The 16600-nt window shown below is 42.5% G+C and overlaps 1 long non-coding RNA gene across 2 annotated transcripts; it reads left to right on the top strand.

Moving 5' to 3' along the window:
• The first annotated feature begins 11395 nt into the window (after positions 1 to 11395).
• On the top strand, positions 11396 to 15453 carry LOC119318972. 2 transcript variants are annotated; one of them, XR_005154296.1, is made up of 6 exons: positions 11396 to 11489; positions 11597 to 11645; positions 11887 to 11977; positions 12861 to 13146; positions 14266 to 14505; positions 15242 to 15453. It is a non-coding gene; the product is annotated as an uncharacterized LOC119318972 (long non-coding RNA). The 2 variants fall into 2 exon arrangements; XR_005154295.1 differs by lacking the exon at positions 11887 to 11977.
• Positions 15454 to 16600: the final 1147 nt, after the last annotated feature.

Here is a 16600-nt window from a genome sequence, read left to right as displayed (position 1 = left end):
ACAACATACGCTGTTCCCTTTGTCATCGGTATGTTACTTGCCCGAGATTCGATCGTCAGTATCTCAATGCCTAGTTCAATCTCGTTACCGGCAAGTCTCTTTACTCATTCCATAATACATCATCCCGCAACTAACTCATTAGTTACAATGCTTGCAAGGCTTATAGTGATGTGCATTACCGAGTGGGCCCAGAGATACCTCTCCGACAATCGGAGTGACAATTCCTAATCTTGATTTATGCCAACTCAACAAGTACCATCGGAGACACCTGTAGAGCACCTTTATAATCATCCAGTTACGTTGTGACGTTTGGTAGAACACAAAGTGTTCCTCCGGTAATCAGGAGTTGCATAATTTCATAGTCATAGGAACATGTATAAGTCATGAAGAAAGCATTAGTAGAAAACTAAACGATCAAGTGCTAAGCTAACGGAATGGGTCAAGTCAATCACATCATTCTCTAATGATGTGATCCCTTTAATCAAATGACAACTCATGTCTATGGTTAGGAAACTTAACCATCTTTGATTCAACGAGCTAGTCAAGTAGAGGCATACTAGTGACACTCTGTTTGTCTATGTATTCACACATGTACTAAGTTTCCGGTTAATACAATTCTAGCATGAATAATAAACATTTATCATGATATAAGGAAATAAACAATAACATTATTATTGCCTCTAGGGCGTATTTCCTTCAGACGCCGCCGTTGCTGAGCCTCCACCCCGTTGGGCCGGCGCGCATGTTCGGCGGCGCCGGGATGTTGGCCTCGAACAGAAGCCATGCCTCCGACGACTGGAGCGAGCGGTGGCCGAAGCCGTTGGCCGCCGTGGCATCGCCCGGGAAGCGCTCGGCCATCACTGGAGAGGGAAGGGGAGGACGGGGGGAGGTAGAGCTCGGCGGCGCGGACGGGAGAGAGTAGAGCTCGACGGTGTACTGGGGGAGAGCAGAGCTCGGTGGCGTCTGGTTTGGGCTCGGGATGGTGTGGCCAGCGGCGAGGGGGAGCGCCGGGTCTTTATAGCCCGCGCCATGTGTACGCATGGCGGGAGGGGAGGTGTTGCCGCGCCGCCTGTGAGGAATCAATGGAAGGCTGACCGGCGGCAGCCTTGCCATTGATTCCCCGCTAGAAACCGAGGCACGCTAGGGAAGACGAGGCGTCGTCTCGCTGACGCGGCTGGCCCGCGGCTCTTTCGTGCCAAAACCATTCGCCCCGGCGTCCCCCAGCGTGGCGGGTTCGGCCTGGATCCACCGGCGTCAGTTTCGGCCCAAGCCGGGAAAAAAATGGGTTACTAGGGGCGGACTGGGGCGACTTTTTGGTGCCGGCGCGGCAAAAACGCCCGGGGAGGGCCTATTGGGGGCGCGGCTAGATATGCTCTAAGCGTTGGTTCGCTGTGAAACTCTTCTTTCATGAACTTGATTATGCTTCATGATGACGGATGAGCATGATTAGCATGGCCGGCCGTTAAGCAGATGAACCGTGCGGCTATCTCGTAAGGCCTGGTACAATGCTAGATGTTTAGGGAGGTGTTTAAAAAAATAACCCAGATTTTTCCGAACCATCAGTGTCTATTTTTACACGAGATGCTTAATTAAGCGTCTATCCTCACTAGTAGAAAAAGGACCTAATGTTCAGCTCATTAGTCCCGGTTGGTAAATGAACCGGCACTAATGTGATCGTGCCAGTTCCAACGGCTAGGCGGGCGGCGCTCATTAGTCCCAGTTTGTGTCTAACATCTAGTACCGGTTCGTGCCACAAACTCGAACTAAAGATGTGATGGCAGGCTGGTGCCAGGCTGGAGCCCCACCAACACCTTTAATACCGGTTTGTGGCATGAACCACTACTAGAGGTGCACCTTTAGTCCCGCTTCGTATAACCAACCGGGACTAAAGATCATCCTATATAAACCCTTCGTCCAACCCGAGCTCTCTGTTCTTCCCCTTTCCTTTCCTCTCCTCTCTGTTCTTCCTCTTTCCTCTCCTCTCAAGCTCATCCTTCATTTTTGCCAAAATTTGTCAAGATTTGGAGGCACCCCATCCATCCAAGTGATCACAAAGGTTAGCACCTTTGTTCTTTCATCTCTCATTGCTAGATTAACTCTTGCAATGCTCTATATATAAGTATAGTGATTTGTGGGTTTAGTTTGGGAGGAATTATATGTGGTAGTTTATTTGATTTATATGCAATTCGAGCTCAAAATAACTCTTAGTTTGCATATGTTGGTGTGGTATACTTAGTGCCTTCCCGTATCCATCCTAACCACCGTCGATCGCCCGCACCGTCCCGTCAACGGCACCACCTTGTGGTGAGCCTCTTGCTCTTATCTTTTTTATATATAAAAAAATCATGTTTTGTGATTTAGATGTATAGTTACTTGTATAATTTTCTTACTCGTACGTTGTTTGTTATACATAGTGCCATGGTTTTGATATCCGTCCCCGTCGGCCCTCGTCCGGTTTATGATTCGGATGTGGTATATTCTCTTTTATAACTATCTGTTGCATTTCATGTTTATGAAAAATTATGCCCATCAAGTTGACATAGATATTCTTATCTAGGAAGTATGTGAATCTGAAATTCCAACCGACCCTATTGTCGAGAGGTTAAATTTAGTTGAAAAAGAAAACGAGGATTTGAAAGAAAATTTGAAAAGAATTTATGAGGAGAAGATGGAATTGGAGTTGCATGTTGCCGATGTCATCGATGATCACAATATCAAGATGGAGAAAAGGCGCTTGAAGATTAGAAAATATGCTGTTGATAGTGAGGCTTGGTATTATTATGTTGTTGGATCAATTGTTACCTTAGTTGCGATCTTGATCGCATTTGTTGTTGCATTTAAATGCTTTAACTAAAGAGTTTGTATGTTGTTTTATGAGAATAAGTGTGTATGAACTTTATGTATGAACTTGTATTAATTTGGTCCTTTATGTGCTGTGTAATGAAGATGAGTCGGCAATGGATGTATGATGACCGATGCTCTCCCCACTTCGTTAATGGCGTGCATAATTTTTTTGCTTGCGGCTGAGGTAAACAAGTGGGCGGATGGTTTTATGTGTTGTCCATGTGCTGGCTGTAAGAATGATCACAATTACTCTAACTCAAGAACGATTCACCGGCACCTGTTTGTTGAGTCCAGTTTCATGCCCCGCTATAATGTTTGGACCAAGCATGGAGAAAGAGGGGTTATGATGGAAGTAATTGAAGAAGAAGAAGAGGACGACGACAGCTATCCTAGCCATGGGTTCCCTGAATACGATGGTACAACAATGGGAGAAGAAGCTGAGCCGGCAATGCGGGAAGAAGCTGAAGAAGAGACATCAAATGAGCCCACTGATGATCTAGGTCGGGCCATTGCCGATGCAAAGAGAAACTGCACAAGTGAAAAGGAGAGGCTGAAGTTGTAGTGCATGTTAGAGGATCATAAGGAATTGTTGTATCCAAATTGCGAAGCTGAGAAGAAAAACTGGGCACCACACTGGAATTGCTGCAATGGAAGGCAGAGAATAGTGTATCTCACAAGGGATTTGGAAACTTGCTGATAATGTTAAATAAGATGCTTCCAAAGGACAATGAATTGCCCGAGAGTACGTACAAAGCAAAGGAGGTTGTCTGCCCTCTAGGATTAGAGGTGCATAAGATACATGCATGCCCTAATGACTGCATCCTCTACCGCGGTGAGTACGAGGATTTGAACGCATGCCCGGTATGCGGTGCATTGCACTATAAGATCAGCCGCGATGACCCTGGTGATGTCGAGGGTGAGCGCCCCAGGAAGAAGATTCCAGCCAAGGTGATGTGGTATGCTCCTATAATACCACGGTTGAAACATTTGTTCCAAAACAAAGAGCATGCCAAGTTGATGTGATGGCACAAAGAGGACCGTAAGAAAGACGGGAAGTTGAGATTGCCCGCTGATGGGTGACAGTGGAGAAAAATCGAGAGGAAGTGGAGGGACTTTGTAGATGACGCAAGGAACGTATGGTTTGGTCTAAGCACAGATGGCATTAATCCTTTTGGGGAGTGATACGTCTCCAATGTATCTATAATTTTTGATTGTTCCATTCTGTTATTATCAATCTTGGATGTTTTATAATCATTTTATAGTCATTTTATATCATTTTTGGAACTAACCTATTGACATAGTGCCAAGTGTCATTTTTTGGTACTAACCTACTTACGGAGATTTTTTATGGACCAAATGTGGAGTCCAAATCAATAAAAAACGGAGTCCAAATGCAACGAAACTTCACGGAGATTTTTTATGGAACAGAACACACCCAATGGGCCAAGGTTGCGCCTAGGGGGGTGCTCCGAGGAAAGCACAACCCACCAGGGCGCGCCAGGAGGCCCAGGTGCGCCCTGGTGGGTTGTGCCCACCTCGGGTGCCCCCCGGACCGCCTCTTTGGTCTATTAATACCCAATATTCTAGAAACCCTACGGGAGTCGATGAAAAATCAATTCTAGCCGCCGTAGTGTCTAGAACCGCCAGATCCAATCTAGACACCATCACGGAGGGGTTCACCACTTCCATTGGTGCCTCTCTGATGATGCGTGAGTAGTTCTTTATAGACCTTCGGGTCCGTACTTAGTAGCTAGATGGTTTCCTCTCTCTCACTGAATTCTCAATACAATGGTCTCTTGGAGATCCATATGATGTAACTCTTTTTGCGGTGTGTTTGTTGGGATCAGATGAACTTTGAGTTTATGATCAGATCTATCTTTTTATATCCGTGAAAGTTATTTGATTTTCTTTGATCTCTTTTATGCGTGATTGCTTATAGCCTCGTATTTCTTCTCTGATATTAGAGTTTTATTTGGCCAACTTGATCTATTTATCTTGCAATGGGAAGAGGTGCTTTGTAGTGGCTTCGATCTTACGGTGCTTGATCCCAGTGACAGAAGGGGAACCGATACGTATGTATCGTTGCTACTTAGGATAAAATGATGGGGTCTATCTGTACATAGATAGACCTTGTCTACATCATGTCATCGTTCTTATTGCATTACTCCGTTTCTCCATTAACTCAATACACTAGATGCATGCTGGATAGCGGTCGATGTGTGGAGTAATAGTAGTAGATGCAGGCAGGAGTCGGTCTACTAATCTTGGACGTGACGCCTATATAGTGATCATTATTGCCTGGATATTGTCATGATTATTTGAAGTTCTATCAATTTCCCAATAGTAATTTGTTCACCCATCGTTTGCTATTTTTCTTGAGAGAAGCCACTAGTGGGGTCTGTTTCTCACATTATTTGCCTTTGCGATATATTTTCCTTTGCTTTTATTTTTGGTTCTATTAAACCAAAGTTACAAAAATATCTTGCTGCAATTTATTGTTATTTGTGTTCAATCTATCAATCAACTACAATTTTATTCACGTATGTTTGCCTATCTTGGGGTGCCTCTACCCGAAAGGGATTAACAACCCCTTTTACACGTCGGGTTGCGAGTATTTTTTATTTGTGTGCAGGGGCTGTTTACGTTGTGTTGCTTGGTTCTCCAACTGGTTCAATAACCTTGGTATCATAACTGAGGGAAATACCTACCGCCGCTATGCTGCATCATCCCTTCCTCTTTGAGGAAATATCGACGTAGCTTCAAGCCGGATAAGGGAGCAGAGCAGCAATCATAGCACCTGGCCTAGGACTCTATGTATGTATAACATTCCTCCTTGGTTGTGCATGAAGCGGAAGTTCATTATGATGCCAATGCTCATCCAAGGCCCTGAGCAACCCGGCAACGACATTGTTGTGTACCTAAGGCCATTAGTTGAAGAACTCTTACATATATGGAACGGAAAAGGTGTACGTGCGTGGGATGAGCTTGATCAGGAAGAATTTGACCTACATGCGTTGCTGTTTGTGACCATCAATGATTGGCCTGCTCTCAGTAACCTTTCAGGACAGACAAACAATTGATACCACGCATGCACGCACTGTTTGGATGATACAGACAATATGTATTTGGATAATTGTAAGAAGAATGTGTACCTGGGACATCGTCGATTTCTTTCAAGCAGGCATCCTGTAAGAAAGAAAGGCAAGCATTTCAAAGGTGAGGCAGATCACCAGACGAAGCCTCGCCACCGTACTGGTGATGATGTACATGATAAGGTCAAGGATTTGAAGGTAATCTTTGGAAAGGTTCCTAGCAGACAATCTGTTCCGAATGACGCTGACGGACGCACACTCATGTGGAAGAAGAAATCTATATTTTGGACCTACCCTATTGGAAAGACCTAGAGGTACGCTCTGCAATCGACGTGATGCATGTGACGAAGAATCTTTGTGTGACCCTGCTTGGCTTCTTGGGCGTGTAAGGAAAGACAAAAGATACACCGGAGGCACGAGCACTACAAGAAATATCTCAACTAGTGACCTTCTGTCAGTGACCCTAGAAGAATTGGTCATAGATCTATGACCATTTGAGACCAATTGGTCAAAAGCTGTTCGGGGGGCTCCAAACCCTAAACTATATCGACCATTTTGTTCAAAAAGGTCGTAATTTCCTCACACGAAATGGTCATAAAGCAGACAACACTAGTCCGCTGCCTTATTTCTAGCTGATCATGACCAATATAGATGGTCATAACCTTGTAAATTGTGGTGGATTGGTATGACTTGGCGCCACCTCATCAGTTTTGCATATGTGTCATGTCCACGTGTCAATTTTTGCCCTAGGTTGTGAAGCAACCTATATTTTTGTCATTCCCAAAATTCCCAAAAAAATCTCATAAATTCTTTGGGTCATATCTTTGTCAAATATGTAAAAATCCTTCCTTGCCTAGTTCAAAAATAATTTAACAATATTCATTTTCCTATTCTGTTCACAACAACACTTTATGAAGGAAGTGCTATTTATATATTTTTGATTGCCCTCAAAATTTTTGGGCACTTTTTCCTATCCAAATCATTGCCTCATGACAAAATTTAGCTCCATTTTCCTAGCAAATCTTCCTCGGCAAATTTCCAAAGTTTTTTTCCTCCTAGAAGCATTGTGAAGGAAGTACTTTTTTTATATATCCGAATGACATGAAATTTATACAGTTCCTTCATACGCCCAAATTATCACCCTCCTCCAAATTGCAGCTCATTTAAATCATCTCTGTGAGCCCAGGTTCAATTTATATTTTATGGCCAAATTGGGACATTGCAAAGCAAGGGTTATCTAGACCCCTCCTATTACCCTCAAACTTTTTAGGCACTCTTCTGTACCAAAATCATCGCCACATGATAATATTCAGCTCCATTTCCCTGGTAAATTTTTCTCAAGAAATTTCCAAAGTTTCTACCTCGAGAGAAGCTTTGTGAAGTAAGTACTAGCTAGGCTTACCCAAATGATCTGAAAATTTACAAGCGCATGACCATACCTATGTAACTTACCTACACCAAATTTGAGATCATTTCATTCATCCAATTTCTCTCACTAATTTTCCCAAGTTTCTGTCCAGAGAAGAGCATTGTGAAGGAAGTACCACTTTGGCATGTCCAAATGGTATCAATTTTCTACAGTGCTTTCCTATGCCCAAATAACCATCCTCCACCAAATTTCAGCTCAATCCATTCATTATTTTGAGCCTAGCTTCAACATTCATGTTTTTGTCCAGTGTGGTACTTTGCAAAGCAAGTACCACCTAGGATCCTCCCTTTTAGCTAAAAATTTATGAAGACATTCCTCTTAGTAGATGATCATCCTCAGCCAAAACTCACGCCCATTGTCCATTTGCATTTCTCGTACCGCTAATCAAACACTTGGTTGCTAATTCATCTTTGAGCATAGGTCGGTCTCCTCGTGAGATTCTTCTGTTGTAATTTTCTTCCTAGCACCTACCTAGGGAGTGCCCAACCCACTAGACATGCCTAGGCCTCCCATAACGCATGTCAACACCAAGATCACGCGGTGACAACGCGGCAAGCATGCGAGTTTACGCGCTTTGGAGTTGGGGCCCTGGGCCACCATCCAAAACTCGACGTATGGCCACCAAACCATGTATTTATGCTTAAATAGATACTTATGTAACTAGAAATGATTTTTGGAAAAAATAAAGAGCAAACAATAAGGTAGCTGCAGTTCAAATTTGACTCGCTTCCTGCTGAATCAGCGGAAATTTGTCTTTTTCACCAGAGGTGGATCAAAACTTTTGAAACCCAACCATTTTGTCAATTGTGCATTAAATATGGCCTAGTATTTTATAAAATTGACTAGGTCCACTTTTGCAACAAATATATGGTAGGTCATTCACAAAAAAACTCATTTCAGGCACTCAAAAAATGGAAAATGAATTTTCCGTGCAAAGAAAATGAAAACTCCCGTAGGCAACATTGTTTGTAATTCCAAGATGCACCCTAGTGCACAATATGAGATCATTTGAACAAACTATGCCATGAATGTGGCCATAAGATTGATCATTTGGCTTGAAAGCCATGAATCTTCACGCATGATAGCTCATTTCTGAGAACACTTTCTAAAAATATTTTTCGTATTACAAGTTTATTATTTTTCCTGGTAACTTAGTCACATATAATGACACAATGCAAAGGTTTTTCCAATTTTTTGATTTTTTGAGTTTTTTATGCCTGTTTCAAAATGCGGTCAAAACGGCGGGCTTGACCGTTCCTAGCTTGTGGTTGAATCTTGGAATATTTTGATGTTTCTCTGATTAAATAGATACTTATGTACCTCGAAATAATTTTTGGAAAAATAAATATCGAACTATGAGGCAGCTGCAGTTCAAATTTGACCCGCTTCGTACTAAATCGGCAAAAAATTGTCTTTTTCAAAAGAGGTGGATCAAAACTTTTGACACACAACCATTTGGTCAGTTATGCATTAAATATGTCCTAGTATTTTAGGAAATTGATTTGGTACAATTTTGCAACAAATATTTGGTAGGTCCTTCATAAAAAAGCTCATTTTGGGCACTCAAAAAATGGAAAATGATTTTTTCGTGCAAAGAAAATGATAACTTCCTTAGGCAACATTGTTTGTCATTCCAAGATGCACCCTTGTGCACAATATAAGATCATTTGAAAAAACTATGCCATGAATGTGGCCATAAGATTGATCATTTGGCTTGAAAGCCATGAATCTTCACGCATGATCACTCATTTCCGAGAACACTTTTTAAAAATAATTTTCGTATTACAAGTTTATTATTTTTCCTGGTAACTTGGTCACATATAATGACACAATGTGAAGGTTTTCCAATTTTTGATTTTTTTTGAATTTTTTATGCTCGTTTCAAAATGCGGTCAAAACGGCAGGCTTGACCGTTTGTAGCTAGTGGTTAAATCTTGGAAAACTTTTGATGTTTCTCTGATTAAATAGATACTTATGTACCTAGAAGTAATTTTTGGAAAAAACAAAGAGAGAACTATGAGGCAGCTGCAGTTCAAATTTGACCCGCTTCCTACTGAATCGGCAGAAATTTGTCTTTTTCACAAGAGGTGGATCAAAACTTTTGACACCCAACCATTTGGTCAATTGTGCATTAAATATGTCCTAGTATTTTAGAAAATTGATTTGGTACAATTTTGAAACAAATATTTGGTAGGTCCTTCACAAAAAAGCTCATTTTGGGCACTCAAAAAATGGAAAATGATTTTTTCGTGCAAAAAAATGATAACTTCCTTAGGCAGCATTGTTTGCCATTCAAATATGCACCCTTGTGCACAATATGAGATCATTTGAACAAACTATGCCATGAATGTGGCCATAAGATTGATCATTTGGCTTGAAAGCCATGAATCTTCACACATGATAGCTCATTTCCGAGAACACTTTTTTAAAATATTTTCCGTATTACAAGTTTATTATTTTTCTTGATAACTTGGTCACATATAATGGCACAATGCGAAGGTTTTCCATTTTTTGACTTTTTTTGAATTTTTTATGCTTGTTCAAAATGTAGTCAAAACGACAGGAATGACCGTTCCTAGCTAGTGCTTGAATCTTGGAATTTTTTTGGTATTTATATGATTAAATAGATAATTTTGTACCTAGAAATGATTTTTGAAAAACTAAATAGAAAACTATGAGGCAGCTGCAGTTCAAATTTGACCCGCTTCCTTCTGAATCGGCGGAAATTTGTCTTTTTCACCAGAGGTGGATCAAAACTTTTGACACCCAACCATTTGGTCGATTGTGCATTAAATATGGCCTAGTATTTTAGAAAAATGATTTGGTCCAATTTTGTAACAATAAAAAGTGAAGGAAACTTACCACCCGGCGTTATGGTGTTGCGTTGGAGCTCATGCTGCAATGGAGCTTTGTCGGGGGCCGTGGTGCTGCGTTGGAGCTCTTGGCGTCCCGTTGAGAGCTGGAACAGAGGTTCATGGGGATGTCATCGGTGCTGCATTGAAGCTTTTTCACGCTCGGTGCTGTCGTGACATATTAATGTGATCAAACGATCACCAATGTGCAGATCAGGCGGCTGCTAGGTGGATGATTTCTAGACAAAATCATCTGGCTGACAAGTAGCACCTATTGTTAGTCGATTATTATGACCAATTTAGATGGTCATGACCTCATCAAAGTATGTACTTCGTTCTGATTGGTCTATGGGCATGTCACATGGATCAAGCATCAGAGACCGTCAGATACTAACAAATCCAACGGCCCACACCCCTCACCCTCTCACCCACCCACTGCGAGCTACCGTAAAAAATCCCACCATGAGCGAACCCTAGCCCCTCTCTCCCCGCACACCACTCCTCCTCCCTTCCAGATCGCAGCCGCCACCTCCTCCCTTCCAGATCACGGCCGCCACCTCCCTACGGTGGAGCTCCTCACTGTCCATGGCCTCCCCCACACACTCCTCTCTCCCACCCCCTCCCGAATCACCGCATGTCCCTCTCATCCTCGTCCACCCACGAAGCCCTAGATCCCTTCTCCCCATCACCACCACTGCTCCCTTTTCCCCATCGCAGTCCTTCCCCATGCATCGCGTTGCCCAGATCCACGCCACACCTCGCCGTCCACACACACTCATTGTCCACGCCTCCGTCCCTCCTTCTCTGCCTCGCCCTGTCTCCCACCACGCTACACGCCGCACGCCACACGCCACCTCCGCCCTCCCCTCGCCACCGCGCTGATCCCATCGTCGAGCGCAGTTCCCCCCACACTAGACGAGCGCCGCTGGCGGCGGCAGGTCACCATGGCCGCCTCCTCTCTCCCTCTCCCCGTGACTCTCCTCACCCCCGCCACCTCCTCTGATCCCGGCCGATCCCCGGTCGGTTGAAGAGGTCCCGGTGAGATCGGACCTGCCCAAGGGCATCAAGGTGACTGACTCCTCTCATCCCCTTTGCCATCCATCCTTAGCGCATCGATCGATTGATCCTGAGGTGTGATGGATCCCCTTCCATGTCCATGTGTGTTGTTCCTCTTCAGATGCAGACGCAGAGCGTGTGCAGATGGCGGAGGAGGCGAAGAAGGAGCATAAGAAGATGCTCGACAAGCTCTCCCACCAAGCGGACGATATGAAGGTAACACTTCTTCGATTCGATCCATGTTTGATCCAGTGCTAGCCGTAGGTGCATCTGAATCTGGTGTGGATTTGGAGACTACAACTGTCGGTGTTGATTCCTTGCAGGGATCGTACATGAAGTTAATGACAGAGGTGCATTCGTCTTCATCTCATGGTACTGCGGCGACGGAGCGGAGACATCTATCTTCTGAATTTTACTTCATTTCAGTCCTCAATTCAAGATACTATGAGTTAATGATGGTTTGGTATATGAGTTGGTATCACTTCTTCTGTTTCGAAATTGACATATGAGTTGCTTATGTTCAGTAAATTTCATGAATGTATGAGTGTTTGTCCATAAAAATCAAGAGGTGTAGCATATATCTACCAGGGATAGTAATTATTGTTGCTTACAGGTTACCAAAGTGTTGCAGTTCATAGTAAATGCAGTTCTAGTGGAAGTCATAATATATCAAGGACGGATAAAAGATCATCTACTTTCATAAGGTTTTACTTGCCTGGTTGATTAGTGTTTTTCTATAGAACAGACTCCGGGCTGTGTATAATGGGCATTTCTAATTCACGTGTATCATTGAGTGTATTATTTTCCTGTTGAGCATGAATTTCGAGTCGCTGGACTAGTCAACGACTAGTCTATGAGTCGCAAAAATATGGTTAACTCAGCTTAGCGTCGACTCGCGACTCTGAGTCGCGACTAGTCACAACTTAGGCTCGACTTCTTCCGAGTTGCTGCCCCAAAAGTGACTTGCATGAGTCGTGACTCGAAAACCATACTTGAGTTTTAACTATAGAAGAGAAATCATCTATTTCGTTGCAGTTTCGTTCGACTTATCCTTTGGTTTCAACTATACATCAGAGTGTATCATTGAGTGTATTATTTTCCTTTTGAGTAGCTTTATCTGGCGTATCTAGCTCAAGTAGTAGTTTCCCAGTGAAGAAAAAAATTCCAGTACCAGAGATGAATGGTTGATTAGTTTTAGCTTCAAGCCATTTTAGTATATTTCTTTGTACGTGTGGCTTGTGGCTAAAACTAGTTTACTTTTAAGTTCATCCATGATGGCCCATAGCTATGAGATCTGAGGGATGCGGACCGTTCAAGCCATGCAGCCTATTTCACCTTTGGTGAACCTCGTTTGAGGCTTAGTATAATTGATGTACTAGTGCACTGCTTGGCGTAAAATTATAGCAGTACACATAGATATGCAATGAATGCTTCTAGTATCTTACACATGTATATTTGACATGAATGTGTACTGCTTGGCTTAAAGTTGCAACAACCATGTTTTCTGAATAACTATAGTTGCTTTGAAAAGCTGCAATTTATTGGCGATGTTACCTTATTATTTGCTCTCTTTAATTGTTTTTGCAGGTCCATGATCTAGCCGAACCACTAATGGATGTGGCGTCTACGAAGCACTACACCTAGCTTGCTTGCTGGCGCGCGCGTGCGTGCTTCGATGCACAACGCTTCATCGAGCTGGCTGGACCACGGCAATCTCCAGAGCAGGAGCCGGAGGAGGCGACGAGATGCTACTACTGCAGCTGCATCCTCGGAGGCAGCAGCTGCCCCTCGCCGACCTCACCAACCTCCGGCGTCCGCCATGAGCTCAGCGCAGGACCCCTTCTACATCGTCCAGGAGGAGATCCAGGGATGGGTAATCTCCCCATCCCCATCCGCCCTCCCTCCCTCCCCTGTTCCCCTTTCTCTTCCTCTATTTCAAATTTTGGTATGCTGCCACTTTTAATTTGGCTGCATCGTGGCGTACTGTCAGCTGAAAATTGTTTCTTTATTTTCTACTCCAGTACTGTATGGAGTAGTATATAAGGACCTCTTACTGTAGTATGGCTAAGGCAGTGACCAGCTTGGTAGTTAGTACTAGATGAGAAAATTTATGATTCTGGCTAGGAGGAAAAAATTTATAGGCTTAGTTGATGTATTGGTTCTGTTGTTGTATGGGGATATATGCATAGATATGTAACATGTGGGTTCCAAGCATGCTTCCGAGAAAAAGTAAAATTATATATACAAATTAAACATTGTACATCTACCGTTCTTGTGGAATGCAAGTTATTTTAGGTAGTAAGAGTGTGCAGGGCAGGTTATCAAGTGCACAGCTGCTAGTTTGCTTACTAGCTCTATTCTATTGGGATATGTATTTGTATGTGTGGATTTTAAGCATGGTTCCTATATATGTGATAAGTGCATACCATTGCAACTCCTCTTTGTCTAGTATTATAAGGCCGTTTGATTGAATGCTTGAAAAGATGAGTAGCTAAAGTGAGTGTGCTTCTAAGTCTCATGTAGTTTCAGAAACACATGCATTTATCTGCCAGTCTATTTTTCCTGAGGATAAAACTCCTATGTAATTCTTAAAACTCTCCCATAGTATCACAAACATATTGCATCATCATCCTGCATGTATCATCTGTATTCTTCTATTGGCCCCGAGGATAAAGCTCCTCTGCATTGCTTAAAAGAATGGGAGTTTGTGAGGGATGTTTTATAGAGCTCTGCAACAACTATTCTTTGTCTGATAATCTATGTCCTCTTATAGTTGAGAAATTCGAGTAGTTACAATACGTGTGCTGCTATGTCCCTTGTAGTTTTAGGAACACCTGAATTTTTTGTCCTATTCTGTTAATCCTAAAGATAAAACTCATATGTATATGTTGCTTAATTGCACCGTAGCTTTAGAAACATATTGCATCATCAAACTGCATGTATTTGTGTTCTTCTTCTGATCCTAAGGGTAAAGATCATCTTTATTTCGCAGATCGGTAAGCTGCAGACTACGTTCCATCGTTGGGAGCAAGTTTCTTCAAACAACGGAGAATATGTCCATCTGACAATATCATCGCTGGCAGCAAGTTTCTTCAAACCTGATTACTTTGTCATCAGGTAGGCTGATTGCATCCAACTCAAAGAGTTCCACATTTCTAACTTGAGGGTTCCACTTGCACATGATGGCCCCACAACTCCTTATGGAAAGAAGCTTCCTGCAGCTGACAACAAGGTAAGCAAACATCCGGTTCAGTTCCTGGAGCGTATAAATGTGCTACTTTTCATCTCTCAAATGAGCCACGCACTTGGCAGTTGCTTTGTTCATCCAAAAATGTGATATACTATTTTACTTTGAGTGAAAATGGAGTGGTGCCCTCCTGCACAACATACTTTGAGTGAATGTTGAATATTGTGTGCACTTGTGTATTAGATGTTGGTTGATGAATGCCTGGGTGTATCACTGCTTGTTGCATGCCCTCTTGGTAGTGGGTTCTCAGTAGGACTATAGAGCTGATAGTTTTCTACTATCCATCCCCATTTATGAGTTATGCAGAATAAGAATTACAATTTACTGCAATTCAAATGTTTTGAATTCTTCAATCTTGAATTGTTCAATGATGATAGTTATCTTGCACCGTACTATAAAATCAAGGATCGACAACTAGCTGATTGTCAATCCGTTCTTGCTAGATGTGTTGTCATTTTTCTTCTTCAAAGATAAGAAACTTGTCATCCCACCATGTTGTACTAGTTCATGAAGTGAAATATAAGATGGTGGCATCAGATGTGTGTTCTGACTTGTGACTGCTTGCTAGATGGATACATGCAGCTAGCTAATATGAGAATGTTATATGCATGGTTTCCTATTAAATCTAAAGTTCTACAACAATTTTTCATTGTTATGAGAATTTAATATTCATGAATTCACACTATTATGTTTCTAACTTTCCATAATTTATTATTTGCAGATGCTGGCCTTCATTCTTCAATAGTTGGGTGCATAGGAGCTTTATGAAGAAGAATCCCGAAGGAAAACCACACCCAACAATGCGTTTTAGCTCACTGCAGCTAGTTATGTGTTGTATATTTAGTTGTATTCTATAGCTGAATACCAGATCTGTACTATGTATCATTGTAATGTACTTTGCTTAGCTGTTGTATGAAATATCATGCCTTATTGGCTCTTTGAATCAAATTATCTAATTACACAAATATAGAACAGACATGTGGTACCCAAACAAGAATTCTGGTAATTGGTTCCCATTTGACTTTAAAATGGAAAAGAAACAAAAGGAAACTAACAAGTGGGCTCGAAAAAGGCCGAGGCCAAAAAAAAGTGGACTGTAAAACATCATGGCCCAAAAAATAAAAGTCTATTGGGCTTGGCCCATTTATTTTACCCAAATTGAAAGAAAAAACAACAAATGGGCTGAATTAATGGGCTCGACCCATGTAAAACACTGAATTGGACCGAGCTGAATCTTATCAACGACCTTTTCAATTGGTCGCAATTTTGCCATGTCAGATTGCCATGTCGTATCCGAGGTGGCCTAGGCAAAGAGCCAGCGACCAAAACAAAAGGTCATAGAATCAATGACCTTTTGTTTTGGTCGTGGAATTCCATGACCTTCTCACAAATAAGGTCGTTAATTTCAGTTTAGGACCGCCAGCTTTTGACCATCTGTTTTTGGTCAAAAAAGATTGCAAATGAAAAACAATGACTGAGGGAGTCCTGGATTAGGGGGTCTCCGGACAGCCGGACTATATGCTTTGACCGGACTGTTGGACTATGAAGATACAAGATTGAAGACTCCGTCCCGTGTCCAGATGGGACTCTCCTTGGCGTGGAAGGCAAGCTTGGCAATACAGATATGTAGATCTTCTTCCTTGTAATCGACTCGGTGTAACCCTAGCCCCCTCCGGTGTCTATATAAACCGGAGGATTTAGTCCGTAGGACAACATACAATCATACCATAGGCTAGCTTCTAGGGTTTAGCCTCTACGATCTCGTGGTAGATCAACTCTTGTAATACTCATATCATCAAGATCAATCAAGCAGGAAGTAGGGTATTACCTCCATCAAGAGGGCCCGAACCTGGTTAAACATCGTGTCCCCCGCCTCCTGTTGCCTGATACGTCTCCGTCGTATCTACTTTTCCAAACACTTTTGCCCTTGTTTTGGACTCTAACTTGCATGATTTGAATGGAACTAACCCGGACTGACGCTGTTTTCAGTAGAATTACCATGGTGTTATTTATGTGCAGAAACAAAAGTTCTTGGAATGACCTGAAACTTCATGAAACATCTTTTCAGAAATAATAAAAA

This window comes from Triticum dicoccoides, chromosome 6A (assembly GCF_002162155.2).
Source record: "Triticum dicoccoides isolate Atlit2015 ecotype Zavitan chromosome 6A, WEW_v2.0, whole genome shotgun sequence".
NCBI lineage: Eukaryota > Viridiplantae > Streptophyta > Magnoliopsida > Poales > Poaceae > Triticum > Triticum dicoccoides.
Note: the sequence above shows the minus strand (reverse complement) of the source record. Positions and strands in the feature narration are given on the sequence as shown.